Source organism: Hemiscyllium ocellatum, chromosome 19 (assembly GCF_020745735.1).
Source record: "Hemiscyllium ocellatum isolate sHemOce1 chromosome 19, sHemOce1.pat.X.cur, whole genome shotgun sequence".
Classification (NCBI taxonomy): domain Eukaryota; kingdom Metazoa; phylum Chordata; class Chondrichthyes; order Orectolobiformes; family Hemiscylliidae; genus Hemiscyllium; species Hemiscyllium ocellatum.
Genome location: NC_083419.1, coordinates 61,773,900 through 61,795,125, shown reverse-complemented (window position 1 = coordinate 61,795,125; position 21,226 = coordinate 61,773,900). Strand labels below are relative to the sequence as shown.

At 42.6% G+C, this 21,226-nt stretch overlaps 1 protein-coding gene across 1 annotated transcript in view; it reads left to right on the top strand.

The window, feature by feature from the left end:
* Positions 1-21,226, top strand: part of tmtc1 (transmembrane O-mannosyltransferase targeting cadherins 1) — a 171,973-nt gene that overhangs the window by 37,784 nt on the left and 112,963 nt on the right. The gene's annotated exons all lie outside the window — the stretch shown is intronic.

The following is a 21,226-nucleotide window of genomic DNA, read 5'->3' as shown; positions in this document are numbered from 1 at the left end:
ATTCTGACGTGCAGGATCTTGTTCCTTTAAAGGGTCAGGAACTCTAACTGCAGGCAGTTTACTTTTAATGTATTCACAAGATGAGGGCATCTGGGGTTGAGAGTCAGCCACATTGTTGTGGCTCTGGGGTCATGTAGGCCAGCCCAGGGAAGGATAGCAATTTTGTTCAGGCTTTTCTTTTTAAAAGACCACTTTTGAGTTGCCCTCATCAAGTTTCCCACCCCAGCTTGGAGGCTTCAAATTTGACTCCTTCCCTTTTCCAAAACAAAAGAGCTCTCAGTTCCAGCTGGTGGTTACAGATGAATTCACCAAAGGGTACGATGACCTAGTTTCAATCAGATTCCTGGATCGCATCCCGAATGCAGCATCTAGAATGGGCCCTGCCAGTTGATAAAGTCAACATTAAGAGCCATTGTCAACCAGAGTCATGAGATGGGTAAATTATCATTATAGGGATTCCCTGATTGACATTCTGTTATTGGCTATTAGGACTGAATGCTGTCATCAGTGCCCTGTTGGGGGGAGCATCCTAGTCCAGTTATAATATTGAAACACTTGCAATAATTGAGCTCTGTTACCTTACTAACACTGTGTACATATTGCTGCCTGTGTGAAGGGGAAATCAAGTCCAAGATGGCATATCTAACTTACATGTCCACAGTAGCTGCTTGATCTGTCAGTGGCACCCAACTACACGAGCCCTATCAGTAAAGAGGGCTTTGATGGCGCTTTGTAACACAGGACCCTGGGTTTGTTATTCAGTAGGATTACTACAATTGGAAACAAGAGAACGTTCGACCAGGTTTGGAGAGCTTGAGCTGTAGGGGGAGGCTGAATAGACTGGGGCTATTTTCCCTGGAGCATGAAGGCTGAGGGATGACCTTTATAGAGGTTTATGGAATTGTGAGGGACATGGATCAGGTAAGTAGCCCAGGTCTTTTTTCCCAGGGTAGGGGAGTTCAAAACAAAAGGGCAAAGCTTTAAGCTGAGCAGGGAAAGATTTAAAAAGGGACCTGAGGGGCAACTTCCTCATGCAGAGGGTGCTGCATGTATAGAATGAGAAGCCAGAGGAGGTGGTGAAGGCTGGTACAATTACAACATGTAGAAAGCATCTAAATGGTATATGAATAGGAGGAATATGGGCCAAATGCTGACAAATGGGACTAGATTCATTTAGGGTATCTGGTCAGCATGGTGAGTTGAACTGAATTTATTGTCACATATACCGAGGCACAGTAAAAAGCTTTGTCTTACGAGCAATGCAGGCAGATCACCTAGTTAATAGCATTGATAAGTAAATAATAGGTAAACAGCAGCAAAAACCAAAACACAGGTACAGGCGAATGCTATCAGAGGAGCTTCAAACTTGAATTTAGATAAAACATACTTTTAAAAATTACTAATAACTATGCTATTAAGTTTAAACAGTGTAGAATGATTGTCGGAAATAGGAAACTTAGATCTGCATGCAGGAGCTCGCAAGGAGTTGACCACATCTGGCGCCATCTTGCAGTTAGACCAAAGGGTCTGTTTCTGTGCTGTGTAACTCTGATTGTGGCTCCCCCCAGCTCCACCACTGGGATTTCCTTATATCATGTTCAGTCTGTTGTGCATTAATGAATAGAAGTTGGTCACTGAGTGGTCAACCATTTCATTATGATGTATCATGCGACTAACCGAATGGCAGAAGCTGAATTTGATGGATTGTGGTTGTCTTTGTCCAGCAATTCCTGAAGTGTTTCTTGTAAATGTTGGTTTCGGGACTCGTTTGGGATATGTTGAGCAGATTTGGTGCTGCCAAACCCCTCTCCTGCTTAGTCTTGGCTACTGATATCATATCAGGAAGGCTGTCCACTCAAAGTCTTTGACAGAAGGCAGACTTAGTCTTACTCAACAGGATATGTCTTAACGTTTTACTTAATAGCTGGTTGCATTGCATCGCAGATACATGATAGTTTTTTGTCAGGCATCAGGCTCGACTCAAGAGCAAGTTCACAATAGTCTGACAAGAACATTTTCTTTCTGCATTGGTAACAGATACACAGAACCAAACACTGGTTAGTTCCTCTCAAGAAGCAATTCATTATATCCTGAAGGGTGGACCCCTACTCATGATATGGTTGACTCTCTTTCTTTCAAGTCCTGACTTCCTTAGACAACAGTGTTTACTCATCGGAGGCCATTTACAAATAACTAGGTTACTGGCAACACGTGCAGTTCCACCCCCTGTCTGCAGACTGTTAAGCGCAATCATGATTGAGAAAATTGTTCAGACTTCAAAACTGCTTACTGCAGGACATTAGATTCAAAAGGCAGCTGCCTTTATGCATTCCTGTGACTTCAAGCAGTGGTTTTACTCTGTGTTTGGAAAAGGGCCATACTCTTGTCTGGTGTTACTTGGTACTTTGTGTTCCACTTACACTTGGTCTTCACAGCAATCTTGTGTCCATGGCTCCCCTGCCCCTCCACAACACTGTCATCCAAGACAAAACTTCCTGTCCTGGCTGCAATTTTGGTGCCGGGGTGGCACAGTGGCTCAGTGGTTAGCACTGCTGCCTCAGTGCCAGGGACCCAGGTTCGATTCTCGCCTTGGGCGACTGTCTCTGTGGAGTTTGCACATTCTCCCCATCTTTGCGTGGGTTTCCTTTGGGTGTTCTGGTTTCCTCCCACAATCCAAAGGTGTGCAGGTCAGGTGAATTGGCCGTAGTGATAGGTGTGTTAGTTGGGGTAAATATAGGTTAGGGGAATGGGTCTGGGTGGGTTACTCTTTGGAGTGTTGGTGTGGACTAGTTGGGCCAAAGGGCCTGTTTCCACACTGTAGGGAATCTAATCTAATCTAATTGGCAGAGCCACTGTCCTGCATAGAATGCTTGTGTTGCCGTTTTTGAAAAAAAAAATGGGGTGAATGAGGGACATGACCAGGTTAGTAAATTAATAAAATGAAATCACTCTTTGCTGGCTTTCTCTTTACACCAGAAAAGATTTGTTTTCCTGTTGCACGTTTATGATCTGCAGGTGTCTCAAAGCTTAGATCAGAGTGGTGCTGGAAAAGTACAGCAGGTCAGGCAGCATCCGAGGAGCAGGAAAATCGATGTTTCAGGCAAAAGTCCTTCATCAGGAATGTCGACTTTCCTGCTTCTCGGATGCACCTGACCTGCTGTGCTTTTCCAGCACCATCTGATCTAAACTCTGGGATCTGCAGTCCTCACTTTTGCCCTGGTGTCTCGAAGCGTCTAACCGTCTATGAAATATGTTTGAAGTGCAGTCACAATTATAATGGAGGTCAGTACACTCTAGATGTCAGAGTTACTGGGAGATTAATATATCTACAAAATGCAGAGAAGTCCATTCCTCTCACTGTTCAAAACTCACTATACCCTTGTCGTACTGACTGACTCTCACTCATTGCCAGTTACCTCCCAAAGACATTGCTTTTCTGTTGGTGACTGAAGGTCAACATTTTCCATCTCTCTTTTTGATATTTCTGAGGCACTGAGACTTGATAGTAGATGGCACTTGATGGTTTCCTGTGCCTCCCCTTCTCCCAATCCACTGCATTGATCAGTGTCCAGCTTCGTCTAAGTGATTGAGATTGGGTAGCCACTGTAGTGGGGAGGTGGTGCTGAAAATGTACGTGCTTGCACATACAGATAAATTAATCCAATTGGCTATACACTAATGGTTGCAATTATCTGGGTAGCCCAAAGTGTTTCATGTCACATGCTGCGTGGGTCATAACAATCGTAAAAATTAATAGTCCAGTCAAAATGGTGAAGGTACTTTTCACTTGCTGCATTTTGCTGGGGTGTGGATCCAGTGTGGGGGCGATGGGTAAATGGCTGTGTGTTCCCCACATGCGTGCACCCACACTCGCTTCCTGCCAGCCCTTCTGCCACCTGTTAATCTTGGCTGAGGCTCACTGAGTTGTTTTTCACGTCTTTGGACTCTCCTCTACAGGAATGTAATAGGAGGATTAGTGAACAACTTGTTTGGGTACAGCAGCAACAGTCCAACACTGAACAGTCCAACTACTGAATAGCAGTTGATGAGGTGGTTACTTCTGTGTGGTGACTAGGTTGTATGAGCTACCTTGATCATCAGAAATGAGTTTCTAAGAATGCTATAACTGTTGGAGTGGGGTTTGACCCGTACTATTGCTGTCTGAGAGGAGGGGGAATCCTATCCCTTAGACAGAAGCTTATCCTTGGCTGACTGGTGTTACTATTTGAGCTATGGGGAGAAACCTGAATAGGCCGGGGTTGTTTTCACTGGAGTGTCTGAAGCTGAGGGCTTTATTGAGTTTTATCAAATCATTGGGAGGGGGCATGGGTAGGGTGAATAGCCAAGATCATTTTCCCCAAGACAGGGAAGCTCAAAACTAGAGGGGAGTTTAAGTTGAGAGGGGAAAGTCTTAAAAGGAACCTAAGGGACAACTTTCTTAAGCAGAGGGTGGTGCATGTATGGAATGAGCCGCCAGAGGAAGTGGTGAAGGCTGGTACAATTACATCATTTTAAAAGGTATCTGGATGGGCTAAATGCTGATAAAGGGACTGCATTAATTTAAGGTATCTGGTTGGTATGGATGAGTTGGATCTGTGACCAGACCACCAAAACCCATGTTGCAGCCTGGTCAAGGGCTAGTCCCTTTTATTTTAAAACAAAGTGTGAGAGCTCCAGGTTACTTACAAAATAAAGAAAGCTACAAGGTTCCACAGTTTTAGCCAAATAAGATCAAACACTACTCCACAAAGTAAGAGCAGTTATATAATCGACAATACATGTGTGACTTATTTCTGGCATTCCTACCTATTCCCACTGTACAGCATCAGGCACATGGGTTCCTTCTAAGCTTCACATTTTGATGCAGCTTTCTCTGTGGAAATTCACATCAATGCCACTGCTTTAACATCCATTTCATTTACAGCTCCTATATTTTCTAAAGACTCCTGAACATTCCTATTGCTGTTGGTTTACCATTCCACTTGCCACAATTTACTTGTATATATTTGGTTTTGTAGTTGTAAATATGTGTTTCCTAGCAATGCTTTTATTCGCTATACTATCATGTTTATCAACTAGTACACTTTCTGTCCGCTGCCTAAAGCTAGATTCTCATCTACTCCTCCACCTACTTGGTTTCAATATGACAAGTTACAAATGTTTAGCTGTCTGTGAGAAATACTGGATGTGCAACTCTGAGAATATTGCCTCTTTGACTTTGACTTTGGTTACTTGATGCCCATCCATATGGGACTTAATTATTATTGGAATGCTATTCCTCAATTCGTTGATTATCATGGTTTCCCTTTCATTCACAAAAGCTTGCTCAAACTTCAATGAGTGAAGCCATCAATCTCAAAATGTTCAGCTCTTTTTTTTCGTGGGTTTAATGTTCACTGTCCTAAACTTTAATTGGTAGCTTCTTCATAAGCATCAAATGTCACAGTGCTAACTGTTCCAGTGACTGAAGGGATGTTCTTAGAATAAACATCCAGTGCTTTATGGTCAACAGAATATGAGTCCTTTGATCACTTCAGATCTTTAGTGCTTTTCTCAAACAAGAATCCCAGACCAGGTGAGTGTGTATGGGAGTCCTCGAGGTGAGTCCCAAAGCAGATGTCACTGCAGGGAGAAGGCACGTCCTGGGCTGGAGGCTGCCACTGGGAGTTGAGGTCTCTGGTTTTGAAGCCCAGTGTAGTCTGGAGACTTGGCCCGGTGCGGTCTGGAGGATAGGTGTTGGCTTGGGTGAAAAAGATTGTCATTTGAGTACTTTTCTTTCCTTTTTATTCTTATGCTGGACTTTTTAAATTAATCTTTCAATTTTGTACCAAATACTTAAGTATCTGCACAGGTAGTTCCTCTATAATGTAGTGGTTGTGCTCTTGTGCAACCTTGCATTATAGAAAAATCGCGCTTTAGGAACATCACGTAAAGTGTTGGCAATGTAATTGTGTTACAGCCAACACGTGTTTTAAAAGTTCACGCTTTAGAAACAGTGTCTCCGGTTCATTAATCACGTTATAGAGAATTTGCGTTAATGAAAAGCAACTTATGGCAGAACAACCTGTACCCCAGTACCTTGTATCTAAGGTAGCGCCATTGCAAACTTTTCACTGCACTCATTTGACTGCTCGTGATTTAAAAAAAAACTAGTTCTAATTCTAATTCTAAAATAGCTCCAACTCCTCTTCCCTATTTTTAGGAAACAAAAGAAGATTTTTGTTTAAATTAAATTTCTAATTTCCATCCTCGTTAAAATAATTAGACTGTCTTTCAGTCTGTAACCGCAACTTTCCTCTTTTTTCCATTCAATCTTCATTTATTTTCTCCCTCTGAAGTTCTCTTTTTCTCTGCTGATTTTTTTTCCTCCATTGCCAACATCTCTTGTGAAAACATTTGCCTCTCTCTTTCAAGCTCACAATTTCTGATTTCTGATTTCTTTTTTAACTTTCTTAATCCCTGTTTTTAACTCTAAATCCACCCTTTTTGCCTTTGCTATTAACTTGCTGTTGGTTAAATTTTGCAAATCACTCATGGATAAATTTTCCCTCTCCAAAAAAGATCATAGCAACTGACAAAGCCACTTTGGTCTTCAGTCTGTGAAGTAAATCCACCATGAAATCTTTGTCTGCAGATTTCAAATCCCATGCAGGCCACTAAACTATGTTGCAATCCCAAAATTTACGTTACAGTCTGGCTTGGGACTTGTAATTTTATTTTGAAGTAGGCCATGGGTGAGGTTCAGGGGACTTGCCACCAGAATAAAGCTGCAAGTTACCATAGGTTTAAACAAATGATAGTAAATTATACCGAATATTCTACAATACATGCACTATTTATTTTTAGCACTCAGAATTAGCATGTAGTAAGTTTGAGTAATAGACTGGCCCACAGCATGTATCAAAGAGTAAATATGATCTTGACAGATCCCACAGATTTCTCAGCAGTTCACCCCACACGATAAGGACATGGGGGTCTTTAAATCTAATTGAAGCGATCATAATTCTCCACTTTTAACAATTTGGCCTTGTAACTCCCTCTCAGCCATTTCACCATGAACACTTTCAACGTCTGCACTGACCCTACTTGATCATCCTCCTTTTCGAGACCTACGCTTCCCTTGGACTCTGAAATGACACTTGTGTGTGCATTGACAGGTTTTGTTCCAGGTCATCACTGACAGCTAGCTTCACCAAGCCCATTCGGCCCCTTGAGTGTTTTCTGATGTCAAATCATATTATGGTTGATCTGTATCTTAAGTCCACTAGCCATTTTTTAGTTCCAGATCAACAGTGGCCCAGTTGGTAGCATGTTTACCCCGAGTTAGGAATTAATGGGTTCAGATCCCAGGACTGCAGTACTGAGGGAGTTTTGCACTGTTGGAGGAGTCATCTTTCAGATGAAAAGTTAAACCAATGTCTTGCCTGCTTTGTCGGGTGAAGTGAGCAAGGGATTATCCCAGGTGTGCAGAGTGATTTATCCAACAGTTACTGTCGCACAAAAAAATACCCAGTTATTATCATGTTGCTGTTTGGGACCTTGCTAAACATAATGTGACTGCTACCTTTCCTATGTTTCATGTTTTGAAACCACCCCTGTGTAGCACCTTGGGACATCTAATGGACATATAAGGTGCTGTATAAATGACAGAGGTGTTCACAAATGGTGAATAGTTTTGATGAAATCAATAAGGAGTGATTATTTTCCTGGACAGAATGGTCACTAATCAGAGGACGCAGGTAATTCGCAAAAACAAAACTCCACGGATGACTTGAGGAAACGTGTTTACGTGGTGAGTTGCTGCGGTCTGGAATGCACTGCCTTAAAGGAAGCAGATTCAGTAGTAATCTTCCAAATGGAAGTTGGGTAAATGGTTAACACGAAAACATTTTCAGGGCTTTGGGGAAAAAGCGGTGTAGTGGGACTAATTGGAAAGCTCTTTCAAAGGCCTGGCTCAGAGATCATGGAATAATGGGCTCCTTCTGTGCTGCATTGTTCTACGTTTCTGTGATTCGAAGGCTCCGTATATGCAGAACGACCTCTCTTCTTGTCCACTAATCCCGCTTTGGTCCTAAATGTGCATTAAATAGCAAAGACTTGACAGTTTGCTCTGATTTAATGATAGTTAATTGCCTGATTGAGAAGCCCCATTGCCTTTGTCCTGCTGTGCGGAGCCATGTTGCGAAGGAATGCAGAGGAAATACCATAGATAGTTTCACTGCAAGGGGAAGGAGGAAGGTCAAACATTGGAGCCTGCGTTGTGTTCTGTTTTGAGTCTCTGTGAATAAGGCCAGGGTTGGAAACGTGCCCAGAATTTCTGACAGACGAGTTTGATGTTTTTTGACTCGCGGCCCAGAGCTTGACTGAGCTGCTTGTGTGCAGCCACTCGAGCATCAGTTCCTCGAATTCCACATACGAATTGGTCTGAGAGCAACAAAGATCGGCCCCGGTGTGGGCTGCTGGTAACAATTTAAATTTCTGTCTGGGAGCGGCAGCCCAGATAAGATTGTTTCTGACCTGTACCATCTCAACCGAAGAAGTGCTGAAGCACCAACCCCTCTTCTCCCAGTGTCCCCACAGCTCCTGGAGAAGTTCTCCAGCACAGCTTGTTGGCTGTTTCTCTGTCAATTGTGACTGTATTTCAACTGCTCATTTCAAACCTAGTATATCCCTTGCTGCTGAGTTTTGCAAAGGGATGCAAGAAAGTGGCAGCCTACTGTACAGCACTTGGTTCTTTGAGTCAGCTGTGGTTCAGTGGTGCTAGTTATTGGCTTTAGGTCAGAAAGCTTTGTGTTCACGTTGCATTCAAGCAGGCAGTTAGGACTGGCTGTATCATGTTGTGTTGAGGGAGTGCTGTATTGTCAGATGTGCACTCTCTCTTTAGAATGACTCCTCTGGGGACCCAGGTTTGAATCCTGCCACTGCAGATGGTGGAAATTGAATTCGATTGTAATCTGGAATGAAGAGTCATTATTGATTATTGGCAAAACCCATCTGGTTCACGAATGTCCTTTAGGAAAGGAAACTGCCATCCTTATGGCTTAGGTATGATTCCAGACTCTCAGCAATGTGGTTGACTCTTAACTGCCCTTGGGCAATTAGGGACAGGCAGTAAACGCTGGCTTTGCCAGAGATGCCCTCATATCCCATGAATGAACAGTGGCCTTAATTTCCCTCTTTGTTGGGGGAAACATTGAGATCTCCTTTTATTTTGTTTTTGCAATATTTACTTATCAACCAACATCCTAAAAACAGATGATTTGGCCCTTACCCCAGTGTCTGTGGAATTTTGCTGCGTTTCATTTGGCTGCCTGCTCAACTACATTACATTTTTGGTGTTGTATGTTGTTTGGTCTCTGATTACTGTGCACCCAAGTTGCCTGGGAGGGAGAGCAAATGAAACTGGTTCTAGTTCCTGCTCAATATCCTCTCAGTCGCCTTTTCACTCCACAGAAGTACTCCTCTGTGTCTGTGACCCTGACCTTAAATATTGAAATGACCTCGGAACCAAGATGATTAATACTACAATCGAACAAAGGATGCTGGAGAATGGAAACGAGCAATAACAGAAATTGCTGGTGAAACTCAGTAGGCCTGGCAGTATCTGTGGAGAGCAAACAGAGTTAAAATTTTGAGTCCGGTTCTTTAGAACTAGGAGCAGCCTGGACAAAGTGGTATTTAACTGATAGTGGGGGGAAGGGGTCAGGAGTGAACAGATAGGTAGACAGGACCCGGGAGAGAGAGAGAGAGTGAGAGCAAGATTAAAAATAAAGGCATAGGCAGACAAAGGGATTGATACTAAGCTAGGGAAGAAGAGAAGCTAGATGAGTAATAATGGAGACTTTGAGTACTAAACTTCAAAACAGGTTGGCTGCATTGAAAAGCAAGCCATTTCATGACAGAACCTGGCATAGTTAGGGGAGGTAATAAGAAAAAAAGGGGTGTTCTTGCTGTAAAATTCCTAAACTCGACTTGTTGAGCCCTGAAGGCTGTAAGGTGTAAGGTGTCCAGGTGGAATGCCTGCCATGCGTAGGTATTCTGCATTCCATTTCCCCAATGTGAAGGGGCCACTTTGTGAGCATCAGATATAATGGACTAGAGTGAGTGAAGTGCAAGTAAATCGCTGCTTCACCTAGAAGGTGTGTCTGGGTCCTTGGGTAGTGAGGAAGGAGGAAATAAACAGGAAGTGAATGTTTGTGAAGATGTCATGGTGTGTAGGGAGATGTTTGGAGTGGACCAGTGTGTCCTGGAGGGAACGGTCTCTGCGTAGTGCTGACAAGGGAGGGGAGAGGAATATATATGGTGGTGGCATCCTGCTGGAGGTGGTGGAAAATGGCAGCTAATGATCCTTTGGATGTGGAGGCTGCTGGGATAGTAAGGTAAACTTTCCAACTATCAGGGCTCAACATCGACTTTAACATTTTAGAGCATGTCTATTGCTTAACTCACCTGCCCAGGTCCAGTCATGAAATGGGTTGCTTTTAGTATCGACCAATCCATTTTCAATTATTCATAGTTCTCCCCATCCCACCCAAACCCCCCCCCCCCCCCCCCTCCCCCGGCCTGCCGGTCATCTATCTAGTTTCTCCTCTTCTCTGGACCTACTATAAACAATAGCTGCTTCTAATCCTGATGAAGGGTCACTGGACTTGAAACATTAACTCTCTTTTCTCTCCACAGATACGGCAGACCTGCTGAGATTCTCCAGCAATTTCTGTTTTGTTTAAGCCACAGTTCACTTGTCATCAGGCCTGGCACCTATTGTTTATTTTCAGGATGTGGGTATTGCTGGGCAGGCTGGCATTTACTGCCCCTTTGGTACAATGGAGTAAAATAAGTTGGTGAAGGACTGGAGTTTTGATTAGACCAGACTCATTTTCCTATAGGAACCAGTTGGGCTTTCACAGTTTGATGGTCTGTGCTGTTGAATTATGTTGAAACTGAGTGTATTTGTGGTGTCTGGAAGGCATGTTGCTGTGAGTTACCTTAGACTTTATTGTCACTGTATTTTGTTAGCATTATGGGTGATGTGTGCCATAGATGGTTACTGCCAAGTTGCAGATCCTTGCAGTGCAGTCTTACAAATCTGTGGTGAAAGTCCAAATCTAACATTCTTTTATTTTCATCTTGGTCTCTTCATGCAATTTGCTTCTTGGGAAAAAAAAATTGCCATAGCATTATGCACAGTTCATAGCTTTAATTAAAAATACATACAAATATTGAACTTCTGGATACAAAGTACAACTGAAAATGTTTTCCACAATGTTCTTTCAGACTCTGCTTTTCCTTGTGAATAATATTTTGGCACTGGGCCTTTCTCTAATCAGCCAGTTCCTGTTGCAGGGCGACTGTTTCTTGTCAAGTTGATGGACTTATGTAACAAGAAACTGGTTCCAAGTGGGAGGTAAAGGCAAGTATTGAGCTGACAAATGCTTGCTGCTTTATTAAGGTATTCTTGAAAAAATAACCCTCTTGTCTAGGTTAATTATACATGGGACTATTTTGTCTCTTCTCTTTTTCTCCTCTTCAAGCTCTGGACTTTAGTCTCATGCTGTCAGTTATTTGTTGCTAGGTAACCATTCCACAGCAATACTCTTAAACCTTGTCCAGCTAGGCCACTTTGCATTAAAGGTTGGACGATCAGTGATATTTTTAAAAATATATTATTGTGTGATTGTGGCAATTCTAGAAATATTTCCTTTCTCTATGTTTCATCTTTCTTGTCCAGAAGGCATTAATTTAATAGAAATAAGAATTCATTGAGACACTTTATCACCTTGAGTTATGTTGAATTCTGTTGTATGATGTTCAAATGCCTCTTAGTAATGTGGTGCAGTTAAAGAATACTTGAATAATTTGCTGCAGTGTTGCAGAACAGTTTCTTACTGTGCTCTTGTTTCCGTATTGTTTCAAAATCATTGTCTGATCTGAAAATACATTTTTATATTAAATGAAGGATTAATATCCTTCCATAGCAGAATAAGAACTACTAGAACAAGGATTGCATACTGATACCTAATATTATAAGCTGGTGGCCTAATGGTATTATCACTGCATTCATTATTCACAGACCCAAACGAAGGCTGTGGGCACATGGGTTCAAATCCCACCACCTGAAATGTGTGGAATTTAAATCCAGTTAGTAAACTAGGGACTGAAAGTTAGTCTCAGTAATGGAATGGGTCGCCTGAGTGTTTTTCCCAGGTAAAAATGTCAATTATTAGGGGGCACAGGTAGAAGGGGGAAACTTTTAAAGAAGATAAGAGGTAGAATTTTTACAGAGAGTGGTAAGTGCTTGGAATGTGCTGTTGGAGTAGGTGGTGGAAGTAGATCTAAGAACTAGGAGCAGGAGTAGGCCATCTGGTCCTTCGAGCCTGCTCTGCCATTCAATAAGATCATGGCTGATTTTTTCATGGCCTCAGCTCCACCTACCCGTCCTATCACCATAATTCTTAATTCCGTTACTGTTCAAAAAATTACTATATTAGCTTTAAAAACATTCAATGAGGAAACCTCAACTATATCACTGAGCAGGGAATTCTACAAATTCACAACCCTCTAAGTGAAGATGTTCCTTCTCAATTCAGTCTTAAATCTGTTCTCCCTAATCTTGAGGCTATGCCCTCTTGTCCTAATTTTGCCCGCCAGTGGGAACATCCTTTCTACTTCTATCTTATCTGTTCTGTTCATAATTTGACATGTTTCTATATGATCCCCCCCCACCCCCATTCTTCTAAATTCCAATGAATATAATCCCAGTCTGCTCAGTCCCTCCACATAAACCAACCCCCTCAACTCCAAAATCAACCTATTGAATCTCCTCTGCACTCCCACTAATGCCAGTCCTATCCTTTTTCAAGTAAGGAAACCAAAACTTGTTGCCTCTAGTTACTACATCAAGCTTCAAACTTTTATACTTTACGTACTTGCCTCATTAGCATCTGGTCACTTCCATCACTGTGAGCAGAGGGAGGGATAGAGATGCGAGAGCAATGTTGAAGAGGACCTTGACAGATGTGTCAATCCGTAGGAAAATAGAGGGATATGGACAGAGTAGCGGCAAAAGGCTTTAGTTTAGAAAGTTTAGAAAGGCATCAGGGGTCAGTGGAAATCTTGGTGCCGAAGGGCTTGCTCCTGTAATATCCTAGGTTCTTGGAAAGCTGCATAAATTTCTTGCATCCACACTATGGATGCAAATAAAGTGGAAGATTCGGGGGCTACTGATTGCAATTCTTTAGCAACCTGGCGAGAAAAGGTCCAGCATCAAACTTCTGTCCTTCACCAAATAAACTGGGTTTTGTTGGGGGAAGGGTCAACATTACAATTTTCTATGGAAACCAACTCCGGTTCCTGTTTGTCTTGGCTGACACATCTGAGGACTGCTGGTTCTAATCTGGATCAGATATGACTATGAACATCCATGTCATTACACCGTAGAGGTGTCCATTTGGCCCATCATGCCTGCACTGGTTCTATACCTAGTGCCAATCTCTTGCCTTTTCCTCATACTTCTGTTCATTATGTCCATGAAAATAATCATCAAATGCATTATTGCTCCAAGTATTTTGATGTATGCTGTTGGATTTCTCCACCCACCCCCCTCCCGCACCAAGGCAACAATCAAATAAATTCATTACTGTAGTCTTAGTAAAATGTGTTTGCTGTCAGATTTGGCCCCATAAGCTTTTCTACACATCTCTTGGTGAGGCCGACAGCTCTGTTGGAAGATGAAGGTGGAATTGGAACATCTGGACTGGTTCAGACCTGTTACAATCCCAACAGCCTGTTGCCTTCCTTTTATCATTGCATCTTATGCATTTCTACGCTTACGCCAAGCCTAACCTAAACCAAGTCACCATTGATTAGAGCAGTGGAGGGACAGTTGTGGTGGTCATGGAGCGCTTGTTTCCTATCACTGGCCATTCAGAATGTACCAAGATTCTCTGTTTAAAAACTCTATCCCTCCCTCTGCTCCTAGTTAAAAATTACACAACACCAGGTTATAGTCCAATCCTAAAGCTAGTGTGCTTCCAATTAAACCTGTTGGACTATAACCTGGTGTTATATGATTTTTAACTTTGTACACCCCAGTCCAACACCGGCATCTCCAAATCACCTCTGCTCCTAGTGATGGAAGTGACCAGGTGCTGATGAGACAAGAATGTAAATTACAAAAGTTTTGGAGCATGATGTAGCAGTTAGATGCAAGAAGTTTTTTTTTCTCTGCAGTCTTTTCTTTTACTATGAACCGTCTTGTGTTTATTATCTGCCCCCATGTCTGAAATGTCTGCTCCCGATTATTTCAAAGGAATATTACTGCGGCATGATTTTTGATTTTGAGTGCAAGTTTCAAGGTTCATCATAGTGAATGGTAGGGCCTTAAGGAGTGTGGTGGAGCAGAGGGATCTTGGAGTTCAGGTGCATGGTTTTCTGAAAGTGGAGTCACAGGTAGACAGGGCAGTGACAAGGTTTTTGGCACACTGGCCTATATCAGTCAGGACACTGAGTATAGAAGTTGGGAAGCTATGTTGCAGTTGTACATGACATTGGTGAGGCCACATTTGGAACTTCTGTTCAGTTGTGGTCACCTTGCTATAGGAAGGATGTTATTAAACTGGAAAGAGTGCAGTAGAAATTTACACGGATGCTACCAGGACTCAACGGTCTGAGTTATAGGGTTAGGTTGGACAAAGTAGGACTGTTTCTTTAGTGCAAAGGAGACAGGGAGGGGATCTTTATAGAAGTGTATAAGATCTTTTTTTACATAGAATCCCTACTGTGTGAAAACAGGCCGTCGGCCCAACAAGTCCACACCAACCCTCTGAAGGGTGACCCGTTCCGCTACAACTCTACATTTACCCTAACTAATGCACCTAACCTACACATCCCTTAACACTATGGGCAATCTAGCATGGCCAATTCACCCTGACCCCACACATCCCTTAACACTATGGGCATTCGAGCATGGCCAATTCACCCTGACCTGCACATCGTTTGGAGTGTGAAAGGAAACTGGAGCACCTGGAAGGAATCCATGCAGACAGGGGAAAAATGTGCAAACTGCACACGACTTCCACCTGAGGTTGGAATCGAACCCGTGTTCCTGGTGCTGAGGCAGCAGTGCATGAGAGGCATGGACAGGGTGAATGCACTCGGTCTTTTTCCCGGTGTTGGGGAATCGAGGATTAGAGGGCATCAGTATAAGGTGAGTGGGGAAAGATTAAAAGGGAACCTGAGGGGCAACATTTTTATACAGAGGGTGGTATGCATATGGAATGTGCTGCCAGCAGAAATTGTGGAGGCAGGTGTATTAACAACATTTAAAAGGCATTTGGATAAATAGATGGATAGGAAAGGTTTAGAAGGATATGGGCCAAGCGCAGGGAAATGGGGTTAGCGTGGACCAACATCTTGATCAGCATGGACCAGTTTGGTTAAAGGGCCTGTCTCCATGCTGTAGGACTCTGACTCTAAGAGAGAGAAAGAGGAAAGGAGACATTAACAGCTTCAAAGACTCCTTACATTCCTTTTCTGTAAGTAGCTTTTGCCTTTTCTCATTGCTATCTGCCCCTTTCTCATTTTGCAATGCCCCTCACCCCTTTGAAAAGGTTGGGGAGTAGATATTGGCTGTGTTGCTTGACAACGTGCAAAAGGCCACAGAGGTGATTGAGTCAAAGAGTTATACAGCATGGAATTAGACCCTTCAGTCCAATAAGTCCACGCTGAATATAAATGCAAACAACTAATCCCAGCTACCTGTGCTTGGCCTTTATCTTTCCAAATATTTCCTATTTATGAACCTTTAAGTGTTATAGCTATAGCTGTACCTGCATCCACCAGTTTTTCCGACAGTTCATTCTGCTCATGAACCCTACTATGTGGGGGAAAAATGTTGCCTCTCATGACCTTTTTAAATCTTTCTCCTCTCACCTTAAAAATATGCTGCCTATTTTTGAACTCCCCAACCCTAGGGATAAAGTCCCTTGTCATTCACCTTATTTATGCCCCTCATTATTTTAGAAACATTTAATGTCACCCCTCAACCTCTTACGCTCCAGTGAAAGAAGTCGCAGCCTATTCAGTCTATTTATAAATCTTAAACCCTGTATTCCAGGCAGCAACACATGGTAAATTTTTTCTGAACCCTCTCCTGTATAATGATAGAATGGGCTGCTGATGGTGGAGGCAGATGGTAGGAGAGGTGTACAGGAAGCACCATTCTCTATGTTCCCAAAGGATTTATCTTTGGCCCCTCCAATTTCTCAACTACATGCTGTGTCAGCAACATCATCTGAAACATGTCAGTTCCAAACTCTGTGCTGGAAACACCAACTCTGCCTCGCCAGCACACCCCACAAGCTGGCATGAGCTGAAATTTCCTCTGAACCCATATTGGGGAGATCAAAATATCATCATTATAAAGTATATAAGATTATGTCTTGGGACTATTTTTAAATTTCAGGTCAAATAGAGAATGGAGGCAGTGATTGGAAAAAGCAGGAAAATAGAATTGAACATTATCAGAGCAGTTGTGATCTCAGTGAATGGTGAAGAAGATTCAGTGAGCTTGAATGGTTGCTGCTGCTCCTAAGCCTTATGGCCTTTGACCTCTGAACTCTGCTGACCATAATCTTGGATGGTGTGGTTGTTGATATTTAAACAGGACCCAGATTGTTTTTGCAGGGAAGAAGATACTAGTCGCATTTATAAACATTGAGCTGAGCTCTGCTGACAATGGGTGGTCTGTTACTCTCTCAATTATGGAGAGATGTTTGCAGTATTAACTTTTGTAAACTTTAAAATGGGGTTGTTGGTTTCAAGAACACCTAATTAATATCTTTTCTTGGATACAAATCCCACATGAGTCATGTTGCTGCGGAGGTGAGCTTTGGCAAAGGACAAGTTCCCTTAGAAGCCGTTGTAGAATCAGTTTTTAGGTTTTTCCTAAAAGATCCTGGAACCTCTCAGAAACAGTCAATCCACAAGGATGTTGGTGGAGGAGTGTAATTATGAGAGAGAGAGAGAGAGATAATGGAAAGATGGAGACTGTCTGCTGTACTTTTGTATGAGAAAGGCCCTGTCATCCATGTTTGGACTGAAGTGACCAACTTTGTGAGGATTTAATTGAATTTGAATGATTTGCCTAACTTGTCTTCAGGGAAAAATCTCCAATTTATCCCTTGAACTAACTACCATACTAAGTATTAGTAGTTGATGTTTGGGGGCATTTAAGGGTTGACCACAATCTCAGTCACATCTTATAATTGATTTTAAACTTTCACTAGTTATTATAGTGGGATATGAACCTGTGCCTTCTATCATTAGACTGAGCTTCTGGATTCCAAGTCCAGTGTCATTACCACAGTGCCAGCATCTCTTCATGTGTGAAGAAAATCCCAGGAAACTGATAGTACTGTATTGCAATATGCTGTAAACTGTCTAATGCTGCTGCTTGAGTGGGCAAATGTATATCTAAAGAGGAAAGGAAGCATGTTTCCGATGAGCCTAATATGTGCAGCAGCACACAAAGGTGTTTTTGTATCTATCTCTTGGCCAGTTATAGAGATGTACAGCACAGAAACAGACCTTTCAGTCCAACTCATCCATGTCGACCAGATATTCCAACCCAATCTGATCCCACCTGACAGCACCCAGCCCTTATCCCTCCAAACCCTTCCTATTCATGTACCCATCCAGATGCCTTTTAAATGTTGCAATTGTACAAGCCTCCACCACTTCATCTGGCAACTCATTCCATACATGGACCACCCTCTGCGTGAAAAGGTTGCCCCTTAGGTCTCTCTCATATCTTTCCCCTCTCACCCTAGACCTATGCCTTCTAGTTCTGGACTCCCCCACCCCAGGGAAAAGACTTTGTCTATTTATCCTATCCATGCCTCTCATGATTTTATAAACCTCTATAAGGTCGCCCCTCAGCCTCCGACCTTCCAGGGAAAACAGCCCTAGCCTTTCAACCTCTCCATGTAGCTCAAATCCTCCACCCTCCAACATCCTTGTAAATCTTTTCTGAACCCTTTCAAGTTGCACAACATCCTTACGATAGGAAGGAGACCAGAATTGCACGCAATTTTCTAAAAGTGGCCTAACCAATCTCCTGTACAACCGCAACATGACCTCCCAACTCCTGTACTCAATACTCTGACCAATAAAGGAAAGCATACCAAATGCCTTCTTCACTATCCTATCTACCTCCAAATATACTTTAAAGGAGCTGTGAATCTGCACTCCAAGATCTCTTTGTTCAGCAGCATTCCCTAGGACCTTACCATTAAGGATATAAGTCCTGCTAAGATTTGCCTTCCCAAAATGCAGCACCTCACATTTGTCTAAATTAAATTCCATCTGTCATTCCTCAGCCCATTGGCCCATCTGATCAAGATCCCGTTGTAAGCTGAGGTAACCACCTTCACTGTCCACTACACCTCCAATTTAGGTGTCACCTGCAAACTGACTAACTATACCTCCTATGCTCACATCCAAATTATTTATATAAATAACGAAAAGTAGTGGACCCAGCACCAATCCTCGTGGCACTCCACTGGTCATGGGCCTCCAGTCTGGAAAACAGCCATTCACTACCACCCTCTGGTTTCTACCCTTTGAGCCTGTTCTGTATCCAAATGGCTAGTTCTCCCTGTATTCCGTGAGATCTAACCTTACTAATCAGTCTCCCATGGGGATCTTTGTCAAACGCCTTACTGAAGTCCATATAGATCACGTCTACTGCTCTGCCCTCATCAATCCTTTTTGTTACTTCCTCAAAAAACTCAATCAAGTTTGTGAGGCGTGATTTCCCACGCACAAAGCCATGTTGACTATTCCTAATCAGTCCTTGCCTTTCCAAATACATGTAGATTCTGCCCCTCAGGATTCTCACCAACAACTTGCACTTCACCGAGGTCAGGCTCACTGGTCTATAGTTCCCTGGCTTGTCCTTACCATCTTTCTTAAATAGTGGCACCATGTTAGTCAACCTGCAGTCTTCCAGCACCTCATCGATGATACAAATATCTCAGCGAGGGGCCTAGCAATCACTTCCCGAACTTTCCACTGAGTTCTAAGGTAGACCTGATCAGGTCCTCCAACTGAATATTTCTCATCAATTGCAAAACCCCCTTACACTGATGAGTGTCCTCCATGTGTAGAGGCAGTCCCTCAGCTGGCCCATTATGATTAAACTCTGTGTCTTCTCTTACTGCTCCCTGAGCTTAAGTAAAGATGTTGATCCTGAATATCCTTTTAAATATTTCCTTCCCCGTTGTGGACTGGACTAAACACCCTCAAAATATCATAAGAACATAGTCCAGATTAACGTTTTCTTATTTTTAAGATAAATGTAAGATGTTGCATTCCAGATGCTGTGTGATTGGTCAAACTACCTTAAAGCTAAGCATCCTTTGTTGATGCACTGTAGTTAAGATATAACAAAAGAAAGAAGGATTTGGAATAACTTAATACTACTGGAAAACTTAACAATTTAGTAGACACAGTACCTATTGCTAATTAACTGTCCGAATATAACAACATCCTGGAAATGCACACTTGGCAACAGGCAAATTCGATTGTCTAACATGCAACTCCAGTAGCAGGAAGTGAACCCTCGGCTTTTGCAAACTGAGAGAGAGAAAAAAATAGCTTCCACTTCTTCAAGATCCCAACAGCAACTGCTGAAAATGAGACTAAAAAAGTCCTGATTCTGTGGGAGCTGGGCCACACTCTTTCAGGCTGCTTCTATTGTTTCAACTTGATTTTAAAAACTCACAAGCTGTTTATTCTAGTGGCTTTGGTAGACTGCTTGACACCTCTACCTTAAAAGCACTCCAAAAAATATACCAGGATAAAATAAACCTCTTAAAGGTCAGTATTGTCACATCCCTCATGAGACATGTGTTTGTGCTTTTTGCAATCTCAGGATGCCTCAAAATGCTATTTCAATTAATGATGCCCTTAGAAGTATATTCACTGCTGTGCTTTGTGCTTCATTATATGTTATCCCATGTAGTGTATATCACAAATGATTGGGTTCTGTTCAGTTGGATATCTTGAAGCTTATTTACAAGACTAAACTAGCCACATAAGACTGACTGCATAATAGAGGGAAAATGACCGTGTGTGATTTAGGTGTCATGTTAACAGGTCACAATGACCTGTAACTCTTTTAAAGGTACAGTCCTGACTAGTCTGGAATTTATCACAATACAAAAGTAACTGCTCCTATTTCATTGTTTTTCAGCTCTGTGCGTGTGTGTATGTCTAGAATGTAGAAATTAAGGCAGCCAATGTGTGCTGAACAAACTCCCTCACCAGCCATTAGATAGTAGTTGAAAAGCAAATGAATGGTGGAAAACTGAAATAATTTAAATTGTTCTGATCAATACACTGTTAGCTTTGATTCTCTCTCCACAGATGCTTCCAGACCTGCTGAGTACTTCCAGCATTTTCTCCTTCTGTAATGAGATACCAATGCCATGTGAAATCTCTCAATCACGTAAAACGTGCTCTGAAGTTATTTTTTCTAACAGTCTGGTCAGCCCTAAGTTATACAGTGTCAGCCCAGGTTTTTGTGGTCACATCACTGGTGTGGGAGTTAAATCTGAGACCCCTTTGATTCCCAGAGTCCTCCTGATATAGTTCTCTGTCAGAGGCTGCTGGCCCAGTGTAGGTAGTTCTTGGGTAACATTCATTCCGGCAGTGTGACTTGCTTATAACGTTGTTAAGGACTTAATGAATGATATTTTCGAGAACATTTACTTCTGTTGGGAATAGGGCGGATCCAGCGGTGACTGTTTTGTATGTTTAGTTCTGCACAGGCACTGGTGTCAGCTGCTGACCGAGCAGCTCTCTGTGAGGGGGTACTATACAGAGAAAAGCTTTCTGTGAGGGGGTACTGTACAGAGAGCAGCTTTCTGTGAGGGGGTACTGTACAGAGAGCAGCTTTCTGTGAGAGATACTGTACAGAGAGCATCTTTGTGTGAGGGACACTGTACAGAGAGCAGCTTTGTGTGAGGGACACTGTACAGAGAGCAGCTTTCAGTGAGGGATACTGTACAGAGAACAGCTTTCAGTGAGGGATACTGTACAGAGAGCAGCTTTCTGTGAGGGGGTACTGTACAGAGAGCAGCTTTCTGTGAGAGATCCTAGTCAGAGAGCAGCTTTCTGTGAGAGATCCTGTACAGAGAGTAGCTTTCTGTGAGAGATACTGGTC